Source organism: Pseudophryne corroboree, chromosome 7, assembly GCF_028390025.1.
Source record: "Pseudophryne corroboree isolate aPseCor3 chromosome 7, aPseCor3.hap2, whole genome shotgun sequence".
NCBI lineage: Eukaryota > Metazoa > Chordata > Amphibia > Anura > Myobatrachidae > Pseudophryne > Pseudophryne corroboree.
This window is the reverse complement of record NC_086450.1, coordinates 266,957,466-266,980,451: the sequence shown is the minus strand read 5'-3', so window position 1 is coordinate 266,980,451 and position 22,986 is coordinate 266,957,466. Positions and strand designations below refer to the sequence as shown.

Genomic DNA, 22,986 nt, shown 5'->3' with positions numbered 1-22,986 from the left:
GCGAATCTCTCTGTCCAGGAACTGTTTAAACTAATAATACTCGCCGTCATGGTCTAGGGGAACTATATCTACAAAATGCACTATTTGGGTTAAATATGCTATGTTCTAATAGCACGCTACATGCTCACAAACTCCGCCGTAAATACACATTTTATGCGCACGATCGCCGGAGCGATCTTACGCAACTTGCGGATATGTGCACGTACGGTGGACTGTGTGCACGAGCAGCGGGCATGTGCATGGGGTTAGTACAAGACATATGCATTATGATATTTTTCGACTTTGACACACTAATGGGAAGGTGCTATTGATACAAGTAGCTAAGCATCTTGAATGTCCAGGGACACCATGAAATGCCCCGGCTCCATTGCCAGGATGATGGTCTGTAATGTTTCCATATGAAAATGAGGCACCGAAATATATTTGTTTAGAGCTTTGAGATTGAGAATGGGCTGGTGAGAACCATTTGGTTTCTGAACCAGGAACAGGGTAGAATAGAAACCTAGTCCTCGTTGTGCTGATGGAACTGGTACTATCACTCCTGATTGTAGCAACTTCTGAATTGCATCTTGTAGAGCCCTGGCCTTCGTTGCCACTGGGGACAGGCTGGAACAAAAGAACTGTTGAGGAGGGTGCTTCTTGACGGAGAAAGTGTACCCGTGAGACACCGCTTCTTGCACCCAGGTATCTGTGGTGGACTGCTGCCAAATCTGTGCAATTTGATGAAGTCTGCTTCCAACCCTGGTTTAGAAGTCGAGGGGCCTGGCTGACCAAGCCTGTTTGGCCTTAGTCTTAACAGTTTTATTTGATTGAGACTATTTGACATAAGCCTTTCCCTTTGCTTTACCTTGGGGCCGAAAGAACCAGAAAGCAGGGAATTAAGGTTTTTCATGAAACTAAGACAGTTTGCACATAACCCATCCTGCACCAAGTCTTGAGGGGTTAACCCTGCTTTGCAGGACAAACATGCTATTAATATGGGTGCTGCATCGTTACCTGTGCCTTGTGAGGACATAGCAACAATATTTTACACAAAACAGTAACAATCCGCAGCAATGTGACAGCCATCACTTATGTATATTTAAAGTACACCAGCACTGAGGGTATGAAATCAAGAGTAAGATAGAGATAGACTGATTAGAAAAAAGTCAGGTACAGTAGTAGCACAAGCAGTCACATATAATGCTGTGATGATACCAGGTTACAAATCACTCAGGCATGGTGGTAGATGAATAACCAACAGTTTATTGAACAGAATGGGTTATAAACAGCTCAGCACACCTCTGTAACTTAATTCCACGCAACAATTCCCACCACAAACTCCTGACAGAACATTACTTCTTAGTCTTGGAGCAGAAAATCTCTCTAAGCTCTCTGGGTAGCTCTACTTATACCCCCAGAAGCTGCATATTGCAGGGGTGTGTTTGATTTCTTTGTCTTAAGATCTTACAACATTGGAATATAATACATATTCTAATCAAGGTGATTACATCAGTCAGTGGAGCCACCCTGTCTGGTCAGCTCACTGTTGGACAATAGGGAGTAAACAAGAAGGGACAATGTTACCTTATATGACACACCCTTTGAGTGCCCCCTGTGGTGTTTGTAAACAATAGGAAACCAGTTCTAACATGAATACATTAACTAAAGTGTAAAAGAAAACACAATTACAGATATTAACAATAATAAGATTTTACTCACCAGTAAATCTATTTCTCGTAGTCCGTAGTGGATGTTGGGGACTCCGTAAGGACCCTGGGGAATAGACGGGCTCCGCAGGAGACTGGGCACTCTAAAGAAAGATTTAGTACTACCTGGTGTGCACTGGCTCCTCCCTCTATGCCCCTCCTCCAGACCTCAGTTAAGGAAACTGTGCCCGGAAGAGCTGACTTTATAAGGAAAGGATTTTGGAATCCCGGTAAGACTCATACCAGCCACACCAAATCACACCGTATAACTTGTGATACACTTATCCAGTCACCAGTATGAACAACAACAGGGCATCAAACAATGGATGCCAACATAACATAACCCTTTATCAAGCAATAACTATATACACGTATTGCAGAAAGTCCGCACTAGGGACGGGCGCCCAGCATCCACTACGGACTACGAGAAATAGATTTACCGGTGAGTAAAATCTTATTTTCTCTAACGTCCTAGTGGATGCTGGGGACTCCGTAAGGACCCTGGGGATTATACCAAAGCTCCCAAACGGGCGGGAAAGTGCGGATGACTCTGCAGCACCGAATGAGCAAACACAAGGTCCTCCTCAGCCAGGGTGTCAAACCTGTAGAATTTTGCAAATGTGTTTGAACCCGACCAAGTAGCAGCTCGGCAAAGCTGTAATGCCGAGACCCCTCGGGCAGCCGCCCAAGAAGAGCCTACCTTTCTTGTGGAATGGGCTTTCACTGATTTTGGATGCGGCAATCGCGTGTTACAGATCCGGCGGGCAATGGTTTGCTTTGAAGCAGGAGCACCCAACGTGTTGGGGGCATACAGGATAAACAGCGAGTCAGTTTTCCTGACTCCAGCCGTCCTGGCTACATGAATCTTCAAAGCCCTGACTACATCAAGCAACGTGGAATCCTCCACGTCACGAGTAGCCGCAGGCACCACTATAGGTTGGTTCAAATGAAAAGATGACACCACCGTTGGCAGAAATTGTGGACGAGTCCGTAATTCTGCCCTGTCCATATGGAAAACCAGATAGGGGCTTTTACACGACAAAGCCGCCAATTCTGACACACGCCTAGCCGAAGATAAGGCCAATAGCATGACCACTTTCCACGTGAGATACTTCAGCTCCACGGTCTTAAGTGGCTCAAACCAGTGGGATTTCAGGAAACCCAACACCACGTTGAGATCCCAAGGTGCCACTGGTGGCACAAAAGGGGGCTGAATATGCAGCACTCCCTTAACAAATGTCTGAACTTCAGGAAGAGAAGCCAGTTCCTTTTGAAAGAAAATGGATAGGGCCGAAATCTGGACCTTTATGTATCCCAACTTCAAGCCCATAGTCACTCCAGACTGTAGAAAGTGCAGAAACCTGCCCAGCTGGAATTCCTCTGTAGGGCCTTCCTGACCTCACACCAAGCAACATATTTTCGCCATATACGGTGATAATGCTTTGCTGTCACATCCTTCCTAGCTTTTATCAGCGTAGGAATAACTTCCTCCGGAATGCCTTTTTCCGCTAGGATCCGGCGTTCAACCGCCATGCCGTCAAACGCAGCCGCGGTAAGTCTTGGAACAGACAGGGTCCCTGTTGCAACAGGTCCTGTGTGAGAGGTACAGGCCATGGGTCCTCTGAGCATTTCTTGCAGTTCCGGGTACCAAGTCCTTCTTGGCCAATCTGGAACAATTAGTATTGTTCTCACTCCTCTTCGTCTTACGATTCTCAGTACCTTGGGTATGAGAGGAAGAGGAGGAAACACATGAACCAACTGGAATACCCACGGTATTTTTGTTGAGACGGGACGCCATCATGTCTACCTGTGGCAGACCCCATCGATTTGTAATCTGAGTGAAGACTTCGTGATGAAGTCCCCACTCTCCCGGGTGGAGGTCGTGTCTGCTGAGGAAGTCTGCTTCCCAGTTGTCCACCCCCGGAATGAACACTGCTGACAGTGCTTGCACGTGATTCTCCGCCCACCGAAGAATCCTGGTGGCTTCCGCCATCGCGACTCTGTTTCTTGTGCCGCCCTGGCGGTTTACATGAGCCACCGCGGTGATGTTGTCTGACTGAATCAGCACCGGTTGGTTGCAAAGCAGGGGCTCCGCTTGACTCAGGGCGTTGTATATGGCCCTTAGTTCCAGGATATTTATGTGCAGGACAAGCCTCCTGACTTGACCACAACCCTTGGAAGTTCCTTCCCTGAGTGACTGCCCCCCAACCTCGGAAGCTCGCATCCGTGGTCACCAAGACCCAGTCCTGTATGCCGAACCTGCGGCCCCAGAGAAGGTGAGCACTCTGCAGCCACCACAGAAGTGACATCCTGGCCCTGGGGGACAGGGTGATCAGCCGATGCATCTGAAGATGCGATCCGGACCACTTTTCCAACAGATCCCATTAAAAGATCCTCGCATGGAACCTGCCGAAGGGAATGGCTTCGACTATGCCACCATCTTTCCCAGGACTCGCGTGCAGTGATGCACCGACACCTGTTTTGGTTTTAAGAGGTCTCTGACTAGAGTCACTAGCTCTTGAGCCTTCTCCGCCGGGAGAAACACCTTCTTCTGGTCTGTGTCCAGAATCATACCCAGAAAGGGCAGACGCGTCGTAGGAATCAGCTGCGACTTTGGGATATTCAGAATCCAGCCATGCTGTTGCAACACTTCCTCAGGGGTGGTCTTCTGTATGCCGGCGGTCGGGCTCCCGGCGCTCAGTATACCGGCGCCGGGAGCCCGACAGCCGGCATACCGACACTTATTCTCCCTCGTGGGGGTCAACGACCCCCCTAGAGGGAGAGTAAAATAGTGTGTGTAGCGCGCCACCGTGCCCGTAGTGTGGCGAGCGCAGCGAGTAAGCATCCTTGATGTCCAGAGACACCATAAAATCCCCCTCTTCCAGGCTTGCAATGACCACTCTGAGCGATTCCATTTTGAACTTGAATCTTTTCAGATAAATGTTCAGGGACTTTAAATTCAATATGGGTCTGACCGAACCGTCCGGTTTCGGTACCACAAACATTGTGGAATAGTATCCCTTTCCCTGATGAAGAAGGGGAACCTTTACCACCACCTGCTGGAGAAATAGCTTGTGAATTGCCGCTACCACTACTTCCCTTTCTATGGGGGAAGCTGGCAGGGCCGATTTGAGGTAACGGTGAGGGGGCATCACTTAGAATTCCAGCTTGTATCCCTGAGACACAATCTGTATAGCCCAGGGATCCACCTGTGAGCGAACCCACTGGTGGCTGAAATGTCGGAGACGCGCCCCCACCGCTCCTGGCTCCACCCGTGGAGCCCCAGCGTCATGCGGTGGATTTAGTGGAAGCCGGGGAGGACTTCTGTTCCTGGGAACTAGCTGTAAGGTGCAGCTTTTTTCCTCTACCCCTGCCTCTGGCAAGAAAGGAAGCACCTCTGACCTTTTTGCTTCTTTGTGAGCGAAAGGATTGCATTTGGTAATACGGTGCTTTCTTAGGTTGTGAGGGAATATATGGCAAAAAGTTTGACTTCCCAGCAGTAGCTGTGGAAACCAGGTCCGAGAGACCATCTCCAAACAATTCCTCACCCTTGTAAGGTAACACCTCCATGTGTTTTTTGGAGTCGGCATCACCTGTCCACTGCCGAGTCCACAGGACCCTCCTGGCAGAAATTGACATTGCATTCATTCTAGAGCCCAGTAGGCAAATGTCCCTCTGGGCATCCCTCATATATAGGACAGTGTCTTTTATATGCCCCAGGGTCAGCATAATGGTATCCCTGTCTAAGGTATCCATTTCCTCAGACAGATTATCTGTCCATGCTGCTACAGCACTACACATCCAAGCCGACGCAATTGCCGGCCTCAGTAGAGTCCCTGAATGTGTATAAACAGAATTCAGGATACTTTCCTGCTTTCTATCTGCAGGATCCTTTAGGGCGGCCATATCCTGTGACGGCAGGGCCACCTTCTTAGATAAGCGTGTGAGAGCTTTATCTACCCTAGGGGAGGATTCCCAGCGCACCCTGTCCGCTGGCGGGAAAGGGTACGCCATAAGTAACCTTTTGGAAATCTGCACTTTCTTATCAGGGGAATCCCACGCTCTTTCACATAACTCATTCAACTCATGTGAAGGGGGAAAAGTCACCTCTTGCTTTTTCTCCCCATCCATATAAACCCTCTTGTCAGGGACAGGGTTTACCTCTGATATGTGCAAAACATCCTTCATTGCTATAATCATGTAGCAGATAGCTTTCGTCATTTTAGGTTGCAATTTTGCATCATCGTCTTCGACACTGGAGTCAGAATCCGTGTCGACATCTGTGTCAACCATTTTGGATAGTGGGCGCTTTTGAGACCCTGAGGGCCTCTGCGCTGTAGGATCAGGCATGGGTTGAGACCCTGACTGGCCCAAGGTATCAGCTTTATCCAACCTTTTATGTAAGGAGTTTACATTATCATTTAACACCTTCCACATATCCTTCCAATCAGGTGTCGGCACCGTCGGTGGCGACACGTCATTCATCTGCACTTGCTCTGCCTCCACATAGCCCTCTTCATCAAGCATGTCGACACACGCGTACCGACACACCACACACACAGGGGAAGCTCTAAATGAGGACAGGACCCCCACAAGGCCCTTTGGAGAGACAGAGAGAGAGTATGCCAGCACACACCCCAGCGCTATATGACCCAGGAATCACACAGTAACTTAGTGTTTACCCAGTAGCTGCTGTATTATGATTAATGCGCCTAAATTTATGTGCCCCCCCTCTCTTTTTTACCCTCTTTCTACCGTGAATCTGCAGGGGAGAGCCTGGGGAGCTTCCTCTCAGCGGAGCTGTGGAGAGAAAATGGCGCTGGTGAGTGCTGAGGGAGAAGGCCCCGCCCCCTCAGCGGCGGGCTTCTGTCCCGCGATTTTGTGTAAAAATAATGGCGGGGGCTCATGCATATAACAGTGTCCAACTGTATATATGCTGCTTTTGCCATTAGGTATCAATTACTGCCCAGGGCGCCCCCCCCCCCCCCCTGCGCCCTGCACCCTACAGTGACCGGAGTGTGTGGGTTAGTGTGGGCGCAATGACGCACAGCTGCAGTGCTGTGCGCTACCTCATGTGAAGACAGGAGTCTTCTGCCGCCGATTTCGATGTCTTCTTGCTTCTGCCGGCTTCTGTCTTCTGGCTCTGCGAGGGGGGCGGCGGCGCGGCTCCGGGAATGGACGACAAGGTCAGGTCCTGTGTTCGATCCCTCTGGAGCTAATGGTGTCCAGTAGCCTAAGAAGCGCAACCTAGCCGCAGTTAGTAGGTTTGCTTCTCTCCCCTCAGTCCCACGTAGCAGAGAGTCTGTTGCCAGCAGAAGCTCTCTGAAAATAAAAAACCTAACTAAAATACTTTCTTATTAGCAAGCTCAGGAGAGCTCACTAAAAGCACCCAGCTCTGTCCGGGCACAGATTCCAACTGAGGTCTGGAGGAGGGGCATAGAGGGAGGAGCCAGTGCACACCAGGTAGTACTAAATCTTTCTTTAGAGTGCCCAGTCTCCTGCGGAGCCCGTCTATTCCCCAGGGTCCGTACGGAGTCCCCAGCATCCACTAGGACGTTAGAGAAATTAAGGTTGATTTAAGCACAATCTGGGGGTGAGCAGGGACATGCTTTGGGGATAAAAAGTACATAGTTGACATGGGAAATGAGGACTAACTATATGAATTGTGACAGACCTCTCATTTCCTCACAAATGCATTGTACATTTGCAAATGTAGCACATTTTCAACTACACAATACACTTAGGTAGGTAGGAAAACATTATTGTGTTACCTGGCTCCAGGGAGCAGGATACAAGGAGACTAGCATATCTAGACGCATAGCGAATATTACAGCAATGTATGAACACAGTTTCTCATTTGCATAAGGCACTTACTCAACTACGCAATACCACAGAGGTAGGTAGGAAATCAGCGGTTTATCACCTGCCTCCGGAGAGCGGGAAACAGGGAGATTAGAACCCTGCTTCCTTATTCAATAAAACCACTAAAAATGGCTATCAGTAACAGGTGCACCATTGAACACAGCGACTCTGGCGTTCTAGGTGTACCAAGTCTCAATGTGTCTGAGACGGAAGCGGGTAAATGCAGTTCATGGCGAGAAACTCGGGAGGAAACGGGTCATGAACTGGTGGGAGGGGCAACCAGGGGAGCACCTTATTCCCCACAGCTGACATCCACCCCAGGTATCAAGGCCTCATTAACCCCCAGAGCCTATGATCCCAAGGTAGATGAACGCGACTCCCAACCTGAGACAGTAAGGCTGCATTAAACACATCTTAAACCGCTAACCGGAAACCAACGCCTTACCTTCTCCCCGTGCTCCAGCCGCAGCCTGGGATCGTCAGCGTGGACCAGCTATTACATACAGCTGGCGCCCGTCGTAACACCAGTGTTTACACGAAGGTAACTGTTGTTGCGACACTGGCGGGAAGTTGTTGGAGCGACTTTGTCAATGCGTATATTAAACTCACTAAAAATAAAATAAAACCCCCCAATATAAATAATAAAAAGCTTTGTGGCTAAAAAACAGCCACACAGTTTTCTATAGTGATACGGCTCCTGCCGCACAAAACAAAAAGAAAAACTTAGTTAGTTTCCTGAGCCAGGAGGTGGGGTAATAGGGAGGCTGGACCAATGCATGCTGGGAGCCCCAAAATATTTTACCGTTTAGTGCCCAATGCTCTGACACCACCTACAACCCGATGTATATCCTGCGGATACAACTACGGACCCTGGAGAATAAATAGAAGTAGTAATAGTTTATTTTTAGAGGCAAAATCTAAAACAAATCAATAATTATATATGTGACCACCCTTTGCATTCAAAACATCATCAATTCTTCTAGGTACACTTGCACACAGTTTTTGAAGGAAGTTGGCAGGAAGGTTGTTCTAAACATCTTGGAGAACTAACCACAGATCTTCTGAGGATGTAGGCTTTCTCAAATCCTTCTGTCTCTTCATGTAATCCCAGAGAGACTTGATGATATTGAGATCAGGGCTCTGTTGGGGCTATATCACTTCCGGGTCTCCCTGTTCTTCTTTACGCTGAAGATAGTTCTTAATGACATAGGGCTGTATGTTTGGAGTTGTTGTCCTACTGCAGAATAAATTTGAATCCAATCAGACGCCTCCTTGATGGTATTGAATGATGGATAAGTACCTGCCTGTATTCCTCAGCACTGAGGACACCATTAATCCTGACCAACTCCCCAACTTCATATGCGGAAATGCAACACCAAACTTGCAACTAACTTCTACCATGCTTCAATGTTGCCTGCAGACACTCATTATTGTAACGCTCTCCAACCCTTCAGCGAACAAACTGTTTTCTATTAGACAAATATATACCGTTATGGTAAGAACTTACCATTGATAACGGAATTTCTCCTATGTCCACAGGTATCCACAGGATAACATTGGGATATGCCGGAGCGACAGCGGAAATGGCACCAAATAGTCACGAGCTTTCTGGCCTGCCAGGATGCATCGGGCTCATCCATATAATCCTGCCCACCGACTCAGTCAAATCAGTTGTTTTCATAGCAATTAGGCAGGAGCATCATGTAGAACCCTATTCAGGCGATAAGAACACACATGCACACCCTTCCATACAAGAGGGAAGAGGTTTAGTGCTTGTAAAGATCCTCAAATCAGGTGCGTCAGGGTGTGATCCCTGTGGATACCTGTGGACATAGGAGAAATTCCGTTATCAATGGTAAGTTCTTACCATAACGGTTTATTTCTCCGGCTGGGTCCACAGGTTATCCAGAGGATAACATTGGGATTCCCAAAGCCATTATTAGTGGTGGGGATACCCCTGATTAGCCAGGAGAACCTTTCGCCCGAATTCCGCGTCATGAGAGGCAAAAGTATCCAAGGCATAATATCTAATGAATGTGTTAATGGAAGACCATGTGGCTGTCTTACAAATCTGTTCTGATGAAGCACCATGTTGTGCTGCCCATGAAGGACCTACCCTACGTGTAGAGTGCGCAGAGACATTAGCCGGAGCAGGGAGATCAGCACGAGAATATGCTTCTGAAATAGTCATTCGAAGCCATCTTGCTAGCGTCTGTTTAGTAGCAGGCCATCCTCTTTTGTGAAATCCGTAGAGCATGAAGAGAGAATCGGTCTTTCTGATGGCACTAGTACGATCTACGTAAATTCTTAACGCACGGACTACGTCCGGCGACGCTTTTCCCGCAGAAAGTCCCGATACCTGAAAAGCCTGGACTACAATTTCGTGGTTCAGGTGAAACTTTGAGACCACCTTCGGAAGATAACCAGATTTAGTTCCGAGAACTGCTTTATCTGGATAAAAGATCAGAAAAGGAGACTTACACGACAGTGCTCCTAAATCTGGCACTCTTCTAGCTGACGCCATCGTCAGTACAAAGAGAACTTTAGCCGTCAACCATTTAAGATCTGCTCTCTTAAGTGGTTCAAACGGAGCCCCCTGAAGGATTTTAAGAACCAGATTTAAATGCCAGGGTACTGCAGGAGGAACAAACGGTGGTTGAATGTGCAACGTTCCCTGAAAATAAGTACGCACATCCTGTAGGTTAGCAATCTTTTTCTGAAACCATACAGTTAATGCTGATACTTGAACTCTCAAGGAAGCCACCTTTTTTTCAAATCTGTTTATTAAGATTTTCATGAAATAGGAATTCAAAACATGAACAAAGGACAAGCATACAATGGAGAAGACGGAAATATAGTATAGGCGTATACATCAAGCTATGCTGGGAGGAGAACAACCCAAATCTACGGTGCCTAGACATGTGAACGAAGTACTAGTAAACTGTATTTTGTACCAAAGTTATTGAAGTAACACTAGCCTGGAAATATAATTATTTTCGGCATTACAGTGGATTGTAACGAAACCATGGAATCAAGACAGTAATAGACCTCCATTGATGCTATATTAACATGGTAATAAAGGGAGGTGTGTATACCTCTATCGCAAATCTACAATAAGTAGACCATAATAACCAATGTAAAGAAAAATCAGTTTTCGGAATACATTATCCAGACTGATTGGTAATACCAAGCAGAGGAGAGAGGAGAAGAAGAAAAATAGGAACCAAGAGACAGAAAGAGTTGAGGGGGGGGGGGGGTTTACACATAAGGGTAAATGGGTGGGGAATATGAGTATGTCCTATCATTAAATGAGAAGGATAGTAATTGATACATCAGTGTAATTATAGACAGCAGAGGGATCTCATCCCTGGAGTTACTAAAATGTATATGTGTGGGGTATCACAATAGAGTATCTTCCAGTAGTTTCCTGTGTAGGAACCATTCTGTATGTTCGAATACTCTAAATATTTGAGTCTGTGTGGTCTGATCCCGTGAATCAATATAAAGGCCCCATTTTTTATAAAAGGATTTAATCCCTGAATCTATATTGATTTGGGCCGATTTCCTGTCATAATATAATATCTGCAGAAGTTTTCCATGGACCTCCGTCAGGGTGGGGGATGACGATGAGAGCCAGTGGGACAAGATAATTTTTTTAAATACCGTTACCAGAATAGTGAGAAACGGTAGTATCTTCCGTCTCCCTGGCCCTAAATCCCATTCCGAAAAATTGGCACACAGACAAGATAAGGGTGTCGCTATCACATGAATATGTAACAGCTGGTTAATAAAGGCCAGTACTTTGTGCCAGAAACGACGGATCAGACCACACTCCCAGAACATGTGATAAAATGAAGCTGCGCTGATATGGCATTTGGGGCATTCCCCAGTTTCCATGGGGTTAAATCGGGCGTGTTGTATGGAGGAGATGTAGGCTCTCTGCAGGGTGCGGAGATGGACCTCCTGTAAATATGGTGAGGCCAGAGCTTTCAGAGTGGAGACATAGTGATCACTGAGCTGGTGATGGGTGGTCAGGCTAGGTATGTCTTTACGCCATTGATCCAGCAATCTATCCCATCTATGTTCTGATGTTCTAGAAGTCAGAGTGTTATAAATCTGTCTAATGCGCGTGGGCCCAGCTCTGTGGACAGCAAGTGAAATTAGTAATGGGGCAGGGAGAGAGGAGTTATCTTGGGGGGCGTCACGTTTGCGAGCTATGGAATCTAGATAATGTCTGGTTTGGAGGTACATGTAAAATGGGGAGTGAGGTAGGTCAAACTTCTCTCGTAGGGAAGAGAACAACAACAATGAGCCTCCTGGGTCAAAAACTTTGGAGGAGTGGAGAGACCCTTCTCTTTCCAGAGTCGGTAGTTAGAGTTAAGGAGAGATGGAGGAAAGGCAGGATTGCGGTATGCATGTTGATACTTCAGTATTACTCTTAAATTTCTTGTGCAGAGAGCGCCAGTTATAATAGATATCATGAAAAAGGGAGTTATTGCGAACAGAGGTCGGAATCAGGGAGGGTTTACAGAGAAGTAATGCTCCCGGAGAATAGGGGGCAAATAAAGCCTCGTCTAGAGCAGAGTCAGTGAAGAGTTCCCTGTCGAACAGCCAGTCAGCAGCACAGCGAAATAGAGACGCCATTGAGTAGGACGCATAATCAGGGACCCCAAAGCCACCCGCCAATTTAGGAGCCATCAGTTTGTCCAAGGCAATAAGAATTTTGACATAATCTTTCGTAAGTATTGAATGTCTCGATTATTAAGACGGACTGGGAGCATCTGCATAAGATAGAATAATTTGGGGAAAAGTATACTTTGTAGAACAGCTATTCTTCCCAGAAGAGATAAGGGAAGCAATTTCCAACTGTCCAGTAGTGTTGTCACTCGCGCTAGACTAGGAGAGTAGTTCTCCTCATATAATCTAGATAGGTTTGCTGGTATTTGGATCCTTAGGTAGGTAATTTTTGTGGGGGCAATTTTAAAAGAGATGAGAGGAAGCTAGATATGGTGCGAGGGAAGGGGCCTAAGGGTAGAATTTCTGACTTGGCTACATTAATCCTATATCCCGCTCTCTATTCCCGAATGCTTGGATCAAGCCAAGAATCTCCGGGATGGAGTTCACTGGGTCCGAGACAAATAATAGCATGTCATCGGCAAAAAGAGCAAGGTCAATATCGCCTATTTTGATCCCTTTAAACACAGCAGATTGTCGTAAGGCTATCGCTAGCGGTTCCAGTGCTATGGCAAAGACTAAGGGTGATAGGGGGCATCCCTGTCTGGTGCCCCTGTGAATCTCAAAGGTTGAAGAGAGAACCCCATTACAAGAAATCTGTGTCAGAGGAGCAGTGTAAAGGAGTTTCAGTAGTTTTACGAAAGGAGCAGGAAAGCCAAGTGCAAAAGAGACGAGAAGAGGTGATCCCAGTCGACCAGGTCGAATGCTTTTTCAGCATCGAGGGAGAGGATAACTGGGAGAGTGGAAAGGGAGGAAGAAGAAGCATAAATGGCCGTCAGTACCCGCCGTACGTTAACCTCTGAGTGTCTACCCCAGATGAATCCAGTCTGGTCCTTATGTATGATATGGGGGAGTAAATGTTGATACGATCTGCTAATATTTTAGTGAGTAATTTATAATCAAGATTCAGTAATGAGATTGGGCGATATGATCCCGGCTGAGAGAGGTCCTTTCCTGGTTTAGGGAGAACTTTGATAATGGCTGTGTTAAAATGTTTGGGGAGAGTGTCAGAAGACAAAATCGCATTTAGGACCGACACCAGTGTATCCCCTAGACGTGGCAGGAGAATTTGATAAAAATCAGCACTAAAGCCATCAGGCCCTGGTGCCTTGTCCCTGCCAAATTGACCAATGACACTCCGGACCTCCTCAAGCGTAATGGGGTCTAGCAATGATTGGACCATAGTGGGAAGATATATATTGGTAGATGCTCAATTAGCTTAGTGATATCATTCAGGTGCTTGAAAGGGAGGGGTATTTCTGAGCAAGAAAAAAGGCATTTGGTTTGAATAAGCCACATTTGCGCAAATATGTGTAACGAAGATCTCTGAATTCTATTATCATGTGGGATTTATATCTGGTTACGGTTATCATTCAGGGTGCTGGGGGAAACCAATTGCCTTTTTTCTTACCATAGTGGGAAGTAGTTGAGGAACAGGAAGGTTGTCCCAAAAGTCAGGAGGCCGTGGTGAGGCGGCAGAAGGTGTTGTGAACAAAGAAAGCAGAGTTGGGGAGTACAGGTGTTCGTAAAAGGACTTCATGACATCAGAGATCTCTTGATTAGTGGTGGTCAGAGTGCCAGTGGATGTGCGTAACCATGGGGGGACGAGAACCATTTAGCAGTGTCGTTAATAATTTTCCAGTTTTATTACCAAATTTATAGTATCTATAATTTAACGAGAAGGAGAACCTATTACCCATGGAAGACATGAATTCATCAAAATGTGTCTTGGCATTAAGATATAGAAGGCGGTTGTGCGAGGTGGGAAAAGATTTGTATCGCTGGTAGGCTGTCGTCAGGGGCCTCTGAAACTCCAAGTACTGGGTGGCATATTTTTTATTGATGGCTGAAACATAAGATATAATATCACCCCGGAGGACCGATTTCGCAGTCATCCAGAATAATATAGGGTCTTCATCTAGATGGGATGCATTGTTAGACTGAAAAGAGTCCCAAGAGGATTCCAATCTCTGCTGAAACTTTAGAGAATTTGCAAGATACGAAGGGAATCGCCTGAGTTTTGGAGAGGAGGAGGAGACATCTGGAAAGTGAAGGGGCGCAGTGACTAGGGCATGATCTGAGAGGGATATGGCCTCAATTTGGGAGTCTGACACTTGAGGTAGCAGGGAATGCGACAATAAGATATAGTCTATCCTAGATAATGTGTGATGGGCTGCAGAGAGGCATGTGTACTATTTTTCCGTGGGGTGTAGGGCTCTCCAGATATCCACCGCTTGCAGTCTTTCTGCTAAAAAAGGAACTCCGAATTTGGGCAATGAGAGAGGCCTTGCTGGCAAATGGGATCTGTCTAAGTAGGGGGATGAGAATCTCCACAGAGGAGCAAGGGCTCTGTAAGGAAGGGGGACAGTTTGGCAAGTAGAGTCTGAAAAAATATTCTGTTATAAACATTAGGCGCGTAGACATTACACATGGAATATATTCTACCATTAATCTTTGCAGATAGTATAACATAACGACCATCTGGGTCAGCCACTGTGGAAATTACTTCCGTGGGAATATGACGTTTGATCAATATGACAACACCCCTGGCTTTAGAATTAAATGAACTAGAACCTAATACCTGCCAGTTTAGGGTATTCAGTGTCGCCGTCTCCTCTGGTGTGAGATGTGTTTCCTGAAGGAATGCCAGGTCTATCCGCTGTTTGTTGAAATAAAGGAGTATTTTCCGTCTCTTTGCAGGGGAATTAAATCCCCTCACATTCCACGTTCCCACTACTAGGTCAGGCATAATGCAGTGGAAAAGACAAAACATATGCACCAACTACTGCCAGCATTATGAGCACGAAGACAGTCACATCCCGATGGGGAGGGGGCGTGAGAGAAAGGGGAGGAAGGAGACAATACGAGGGGGAAAGAAGAGTAAATGAAGAGAAAAGTGAATAACAGGTCGTACAATATAAAAAATAACACAGTACTAATGATTAATATAGTAATGACCAGCGACCACCGGCTAACAATCATGTGCGAGTACCAGTAACAGCGGTCTCCCACACGGGCGTTAGAAGACAAAATGCAATAGTAAGGGAGGAGTCCCTCCCCACCGTCACTATATAAGTAACCATACCCGCCCAAGAAAAACCCTCATAGGTAAACGAAACTCTGAGGAACAACACGTCACGAATGACATTCAGGGAACAGGGCATAACAGAAAATTAGTTTCAACTATCATAGATATGCAAACATGACTAACTAAATGGAAAACAATGTGCGTGGGGTGGTCCCACGTCTAAGTGGGCCATATTATAGAGAGCACTAGATGAGATTGAGTGAAGAGAATGCATCAAAGAATGTGTCAGTGTAGAATTTGAAAACATGCATAACCAGGATAAAGCAGCAGCAGTCACTGAACGTTGTGTATGCATCAACAGTAGGGCACATTCAGCGGGGGGGTTTAAAGAAGCATCCGAGGCGTGCCAGGGAATCACATCGAAGCTGCCGCTGGAGGGAGGTCAGTAATATCCGCGTTGTCTTCTCTTGCGACATTGCGCAGGTATGCTGCGGCGTCAGCGGGTGACAGAAAGTCTTTGTCGGAGGTACCCTCATAAATGCGCATGCAAGCGGGGTAGAGCAGGCCAAACTTGCGGCCCTCTGACACAAGTTGAGTGTAAATAGGGGAGAAAGCCTTACGGGCCCGAGTCAGTTCCACCGAGTAATCCTGGAATATGCAAAGCGTATTACCCTCCTATTGGATATCTTTCACTTTACGAGATGCAGACCAAAATGCCATTTTATGAAGGTAGTTAAGGCAACGGAACAGAGTCACACGCGGGCGCGGTCTGTTGGGAGTGGGAACAGGGCCCACACGATGAACCCTCTCAATCACAAGATCATTACAGTCCCGTTCAATGCCCAGAAGTGAAGGAAGGGTGGTGCGTACAAAGTGTGCCAGTGTTGTGCCCTTAAAGGATTCTGGCAATCCCAACTAATCTTATGTATTTCTTCTCGAACGGTTCTCAGTGTCATCTAGTTTGTTCCATATTTGGTAGTTTTCTGTAGTAAGGGATTTTACTGAATGAAGCAGCCCCTCTATGTCACGAGTAGCTGCTTGGAGCTGAGTTTCAGTGTGAGTAACTCTCTGTGTCAGATGCTGCAGCTGTTTGGTTATATCACAGACAGCTTGGGACAGGAGGGTCATAGCAGCCACTACATCCCCATATGTAACTGGGGCTTCAGGGCCAGGGCATACCTGGGATCCTGTGATGTCAGTGCCCTCTGCTGCAGCCTTCTTAGAAGCAGGGGAGATCACTTCAGGGCCGGCGTCTGGCGCCACATTGCTGGCCGCGCGACGCTTCTCCTGCCTCACTGGTGCGCCGGCGGGAGCCTGGGGAGCCGCTGCTACGGACGTCACATAACGGTCCATCGTGACCGCGGGTACTGGCGGGGGTGATCCAAGCGGCGTGGAGGCTAGAATAGCCTTGTAAAGGTATTTGGAAGCGGGCGGCGGGGACGGAGATCCTGCAGTGAGCTTCCTACTCCATGCGTCCTGGAACCGGAAGTCCAAGGAAGCCACCTTTAAACCCTTATCCATTCCTACTTGGAGGAAATCCAAAATCCTGGATACTTTAAAAGATCTTGGATCTGTACCTCTTCCACTACACCAAAGAATATAGGCCTGCCATATTCGATGATAAATACGAGCTGAAGAAGGCTTTCTTTTTGAATTACACGTTGTGAAAATCCTCTTGATTTTAGGATAGAGGTTTCAACAGCCACGCCGTCAAAGACAGCCGTTCCAGGTGGCTGTGATAACAAGGCCCCTGCATTAGTAGATATGGACGTTGAGGAAGCAGAATTGGAGCTTTCACGGACATCCTTAGTAGATCTATGTACCAATGCCCTCTGGGCCAGGCTGGAGCTATTAGAATAATGGCTCCCTTTGCTTGCTTTATTTTCCTCACCACCCTGGGTAACAGGGAGATTGGAGGAAACAGATATGCCAGATGAAATTCCCATTTCACTGACAGTACGTCTACAAGATTCGCCCCGGGATCCTTTGTTCTTGACCCGTATGCCGGAACTTTGTTGTTCAAATGGGACGCCATGAGATCTCTCTCTGGCAGACCCTATCTGTTTACTAGAGTTTGAAATACTTCCGGGTGTAACGCCCATTCGGTCTCCTGAATGGTGTGTCAACTGAGAAAGTCCGCTTCCCAGTTCTGCACTTCTGGCACAAACACTGCGGACAATGCCGGAAGATGGAGTTCTGCCCATCTTAGTATGTGAGTTACTTCCTCCATCAATCTTTTGCTGTGAGTTCCTCAACCAATGGTTGAGGTACGCTACTGCTGTTGCATTGTCTGAACGGATCTGGACTGGTCTTCCTTGCAGAATGTCCTTTGCCTGAACCAGAGCCATATATATGGCCCTTATTTCCAACAGATTTATTGGCAGGCAACCTTCCCTTGTGGTCCATTTTCACTGGAACCAGAAATTTTCGAACACTGCTCCCCAGTCTTGAAGACTAGCATCCGTTGTCAGCACTTGCCAATCTGCTATCCAAAAGGGTCTACCCTTGTCTAGATGGTCCATCTGTAGCCACCAGGCTAGTGACCTTTTTATGTTTACTGGAAGCGTTATCATCTGTCTTTTTATTGTCTGATGTTTTCCATTCCATCTGGTTAGAATGAGGTGCTGTAGGGGTCTGGAGTGGAATTGTGCATATTCCACCATGTCGAATGTTGACACCATCAGACCCATCACTCGCATCGCTGCATGGACTGATACTGTCTGACTGTGCAACAATTCCTGAATCATTACCTGCACCTTGGATATCTTTTTCTCAAGTAAGATTATCCTTTGTAGACTTGAATCCAATATGGCCCCCAAGTGAACCATCTATTGTGATGGACTCAGAGATGACTTTTCCCAATTTATGAGCCATCCGTGTCTTTGTAGACAAGCTATTGTCTGTTGGAGATGGCCCAAGAGTAACTTCTGGGAATGAGCCAGGATTGAAAGATCGTCAAGGTATGGAAAAATTCTTATCCCCTGCTTGCGGAGATAAGCTGCCATAACCACCATAATTTTGGTAAATACCCTGGGGGCTGTTGCTAGCCCAAAGGGCAAAGCCTGGAACTGAAAATGTTGCTGGAGGATGGCAAACCTGAGGTAACACTGATGGGATCGTGCTATGGGCACATGCAGGTAAGCATCCTGTACATCCAGAGATACCACGTAATCTCCTGGTTCCATGGCCAAAACTATGGAGCGTAATGTCTCCATGTGAAACTTTGGAACTCAGGTGTATTCGTTTAACTTCTTGAGATTGAGAATTGGTCGGAATGATCCATTTGGCTTCTGATTCAAAAATAGGTTGGAGTAAAACCCCCCTGTCCCCTTTGTGTCAGGGGTACTGGGATAATTACCCCAGACTGAAGCAATTTCTGAACTGCTTCTTGCAGAGCTCTGGCCTTCGACTCTATACGAGACGGGCTGGTGCAAAAAAACCTTTGAGGAGGCTGCTTCTTGAAAGGAAAACCATAACCGAGAGATACCACCTACTGCACCCAAGCATCTGTCGTCGACTGCTACCATATGTGTGCAAAGTGAAGGAGTCAGCCCCCAACCCTGGAATCCTCCAGGCAGAGGCCCGCACCCTCAAACTGATGGCTTCTGTTCTGGTTTGGAAGCTGGCCTATGGGTCTATTGGCCCATTGCTTCCTATCCCTAGCTGATTTATTGTACTGGGGTTGGTTAGATTCATCCTTTCCTTTTGCTCTACCTTGCCATCGAAATGGCCGAAATTTTGAACCCCTCGGTTTAGGGTTATAACTAGCAGGAAACCTGACCTTTTTGGATTCAGCTTCCGATTCCAGAATATCTGTCAATTGCTTTCCGAACAGAATATTACCAGCAAAAGGCAACGCTTCCAGAGCTTTCTTTGATTCTGCATCCGCTTTCCAAGTAAGTAGCCAAATTGCTCTACGCGCGGCTACCGCTAAGGCTGATGCTTTAGAAGCAATCGTACCCATATCAATTGCTGCTTCTGCCAAATATTGCGCAGCTTGTTTTATATGGCCTAGATGAGACTCCTGCTCCCTGGTAAGTGCGGAGAGCCACTCTCTAGTTCCTCCGCCCATTCTACCATTGCTTTTGCCATCCAGGCCGAAGCCATAGCTGGCCTTACAACAGCCCCTGTCAGAGAAAAAATGTTTTTCAAAAAAACATCTACTCTTCTATCTGTGACATCATTCAATGAGGTAGAGGGTAACAGTAAAATAGATTTTTGCACAAGTCGTACGAAATGTGCATCTACTTTAGGAGGAACTTATCTTTTAGAACAGTCCTCAGACGGGAAAGGATAGTAAGAATCCCACTTTTTCGGAATTCCATATTTTTTATTGGGTGTAGCCCAAGGTTTTTCCATAATTTCCGTCAGATCTTCTGACCCTGGAAACTCCATCCTAACTGCTTTTGGACGTTTAAACACAGGTGCTTTAGATTTTGTTATTGCTTTGGCTGATTCTTCCAGAGACAGAACAGCCTTCATGGCATCAATAAGCTCAGCTATATCCTCTGAGCTTAAACCCTCTGACTGGTCGTCATATGGGGAATTTGAATACACAGTATCCTCATCTGTTGTATCGTCTTGTGTAGTCTGTAACATAGATGTAATCTACCCTGGCTTCACTAGCCTGCTTACTTGTTGAAGCTGCTGGAATTAACCCAGAAGAAGGGAGCTGCATGCAAGGGTTAATAGTGTATCCTACTCCTGGGTACTCGCAGGTGCTAATCTGACAAAGTCTGTGCAAACACACCCCATGGTGGATCTACTGGTTGCTGAACCTGCCTTTTGTTTTGCTGATACGTACAACAGTTTGCACATAACCCGTCATAAGATAGATACTGGGCTAACACCCCTACTTTACAAGATAGACATGTTAAGGGTGTAGGAGTCCCTGATAAAGTATCCTCGTCACTTTTGCTGCTCATAGACATGGTAAATGATCTGTTTATACAATATACTACACTCTCTGTGACTGAGATCACTTATATAAATCTAGAAGTGATATCAGACCACAACCCGAGCACCCGAATTGAGGTTCAAAAACAATACCGACAAACATAAAGTCAGCAATCACACTAGCAGTCACATGTTAAATATTAGCAATTGTCATATGAGTATGTAATCAACCACAAAATTACTTGTCCAGTATGTAGGAGTACAATTTACTGTTTCTGTTTTTAAACAGCTATTTCAATAAGTTTTTCAGTCAAATAATGCAGAAAACCACAGTACTGTACAGGCCTCATATGCATTGTGTACCAAAATTAACTATTCATACTAAACAGTAGATATCATTTTAGTACTGTATAACCCTTACTCAGTAGAGTGGGATACAGGGAAAATCACCCCACTTCCAGGATCGATCAGTACGCTCGAAAGACGCTAAGTGGATTCAGACGCTACTAGTGTACACTGCCGCTCCGGTAACTGATAAGAGGCTCAGACGCTACATAACGGACACAGACGCTCAGTGAACGATGAGTGTATGCAGACACTCCTGTCTGCGACCCGGTCTCGGCAGCAACTCTAGTGTACACAACCGCAGCGGCCTAAGCTGCGACCGAGTACCCTCGTGGTAGCGTCTGAGACGGAAGTGAGGTAATCAGTTCATGGACGGGAGACGCACGGAAACTGGTCATGAATTGGGGGGAGGGGCGACCAGGAGAGCGTCTGACTTCCCCTGCTGACAAACTCCAGGGATCGCGGCCTCAACCTAGTCCTGGCACCTATGATCCCTAAAGCATAGCGCTGGTGAACTTAAGAGTGGCGGCGCGTCAGCCACTGTTTGTGGTCTCCTCCAATACAGTGTGGCTGTGTCCGGAATCCCCTAGTAAGGGGAACCGATGCCTTACCTTCTCCCCATGCTCCGGCCAAAGCCTGGTAACGTCTGCTGGACCTGCTAGAACATCCGACACAGACGCCCGTCGAGACAGCACTAGTACCAGGAGGTAAGCGTTGTTGTGACCTGGTGGAGAGTTTTTGGAGCGACACTTTCCAGCATGCGTTTAAGACGCTGTTAAGAAAGATCACTCAAAACATGGTAAGACTATAAAAATAAAATAATAAAAACTTAGGGCTGCCTTAACAGCAGCCCTGTGACCATGGTCCGGCTCCTGCCGCACCAAACAAAAAACTGATTTGACTGAGTCGGTGGGCGGGATTATATGGATGAGCCCGATGCATCCTGGGAGGGCAGAAAGCTCGTGACTATTTGGTGCCATTTCCGCTGTTGCTCCGGCATATCCCAATGTTATCCTGTGGATAACATGTGGACCCAGCCGGAGAAATTTAAAATTTTCAAAGGTCTAGAGCACCTGCCGCCATTTTTATGTACCCCAGTTTCTATGTTTTCGTGCATAGTAAAGTCGCTTGGCTTTGCTTCCACATGGAAGGTTTTTGGCCATAATTCTTCCATGAAGACCACTTCTGGCCGCACAGTAGACAGGTGTACCTGGGTTCCACTGGTTTCTGTCAGTTCTGAGCTGATGGTACTGCTGGACATCTTCCTATTTTTGAAGGGAAGTAAGCATGATGTCTTTCATCTGATGCACTAACTTTCTTGGCCAACTACTGCATCTACAGTCCTCAATGTTGCCTATTTCTTTGTGATTCAATGCTGAGAAATACAGGCAGGTACTTATCCATCATGCAATACCATCAGGAAGGCGTCTGATTGGCTCCAAATTTATTCTGCAGCAGGACGACCCTAAATGTCATTAAGGACTATCTTCAGCGTAAAGAAGAACGAGTCCCAAAGTGATGATATGGCCCCCACAGAGACCTGATCTCAACATGACCGAGTTTGTCTGGTATTACATGAAAAGACAGAAGGATCTGAGCAAGCCTACATCTACAGAAGCTCCCTGCCGAGTTCCTTCAGAAACTGTGCAAGTGTACCTAGAACAGGTCTGGCTGACTTGTGGCTCTCCAGTTGTTTATCTACAAGTCCGAGCATACCCTCCCACTGGACTTGAAGTTTCACAACTGCTGGAGAGCCGAAAGGTTGACCAGACCTGACCTAGAAGAATTGATCCTGTTTTTGAAGGCAAATGGTGGTCACATAAAATATTGATTTGATTTCGATTTCTCTTCTGTTCAATCACTTTGCATTTTGTTAATTGATAAAAATAAACTAGTAACACCTCTATTTTTGAAAGCATTCTACCTTTGCAGCAATGTTTTCACACCTGCCTAAAACTTTTGCACAGTACTGTTTTTTTGTTGTTTTTGTCTTCAAGTAAAAACTATACATGTGGCATTTATACAGGTTGATATTTTTGATGAAAAATAAATAAAAAATTATATATATATATATATATATATATATATATATATATACACACACACACACACACACACACACACACACACACACACACACATAAATATACAGTTGTGCTCATAAGTTTACATACCCTAGCAGAATTTGTGATTTTCTGCCCATTTGTCAGAGAATATGAATGATAACTCACAAACTTTTCTTTCACTCATGGTTAGTGGTTGGGTGAAGCCATTTATTGTCAAACAACTGTGTTTACTCTTTTTAAATCACAATGACAACAGAAACTACCCAAATGAGAAACTACCCAAGTGAGTTATCATTCATATTCTCTGACAAATGGGCAGAAAATCACAAATTCTGCTAGGGTATGTAAACTTATGAGCACAACTGTA

General features: G+C 46.3%; 1 protein-coding gene across 1 annotated transcript in view; it reads right to left on the bottom strand.

Moving 5' to 3' along the window:
- PFKL (phosphofructokinase, liver type) overlaps positions 1-22,986 on the bottom strand; it is an 800,878-nt gene that overhangs the window by 186,417 nt on the left and 591,475 nt on the right. The gene's annotated exons all lie outside the window — the stretch shown is intronic.